This window comes from Charadrius vociferus, unplaced genomic scaffold (assembly GCF_000708025.1).
Source record: "Charadrius vociferus isolate BGI_N301 unplaced genomic scaffold, ASM70802v2 scaffold1140, whole genome shotgun sequence".
Lineage (NCBI taxonomy): Eukaryota > Metazoa > Chordata > Aves > Charadriiformes > Charadriidae > Charadrius > Charadrius vociferus.
Genome location: NW_009646351.1, coordinates 6,526 through 7,763, shown reverse-complemented (window position 1 = coordinate 7,763; position 1,238 = coordinate 6,526).

Below are 1,238 nucleotides of genomic sequence, written 5' to 3'. Positions count from 1 at the left end.
TCCTCACATCTCATCTCAATCTCCCCTCTGTCAGTGTCAAAGCGTCCCCCCTCGTCCCACAGCTCCCCTCCCTGACCCAGAGTCCCTCCCCAGCTCTCCTGGAGCCCCTTTAGGCACTGGAAGGTGCTGCAAGGTCTATAATTACACAAGACCTGCCATAAGGATGGTGAAACCTCCAGGGTAGCCAACCCGGCAGCACAGCGCGGCAGTCAGTGTGTTACTCACAGGCAAAGCAAGCTCTGGCGTGCCTGCAACCACCCAGTAAGCGTCCTGCTCTGAAGTCCCAGCCCCTCCTGCCCCAGGCCTGCGTCACACCGGTGGGTGAGCTCACTGCCAAACCAGCCCGAAGCCGTGAGCAGCGAGTGCCGGTTCACGGCAAAGGCACCGCAGCGAGCAGGGCAGGTCCCCCTGCGCACACACCACCCCCTCTCCGACCCAGCCTGGATCCCCACCTCGTCCAGCTGAAGACCTGAGTTGATGTCCCGTGCGCCTGGCACACCGCGGAGCAGCAAACAGCTCTGCTCCAACACCACCTTGCCCAGTAACACCAGCCAGGCCGCTCCATCTCCCGTCCTGCGGCAGGAAAACGCGGTGACAACAACCCGGGGCGGAGAGGCCGAGCGTAGGACTGCACCCCGAGTAACCCCAAACGCAAACCTCCGCCGAGAATGGGACCAGCGGTGGCGCAACCCTACAGCTACACATCAAGGGAAAAGCGCCCAACTTGCCGCAACACACCACTGGGACTGTCCCCGTCAGCTCACACACACACACACACACACGTCAGTGTTCTCTACCGCTGTGGCAACAAGGACTTGTGGCCACCCACCAACTGCATCCTTCCCACGGCGGGGTGGACATAAACCACCCCGTGAGAAGCCCTGGGGGTATCAGGGTAGTCACTCATCCCTTCCCAACTCCCCCACCTCTGCGCTCACCCAAAATATCCGAGGGTTAAAGCAGGGGAGTGGGGAGAACATCACCCTGACAGCCCCCACCCTGCCCAGCCCCTTATCTTCACCCTACGGAAGAGTTTGGGTGTCCATCACGGAGCAGCACGCCGCCGAGCTAGGGGAAAGAAAAAGGATGACGGGTCCTTCGGAGAGTTTCCCAGGCCAAGACCCCACGGAGGGACCCCCGCGCCCCCCTCCCCGAGGGGCACAAGCTCCCCTGCTCCGCACCGAGCCCCCCCACCCCCCCTGGGGCTGGCCGCGCGGCGATAGTAACCCCTGGGGAGG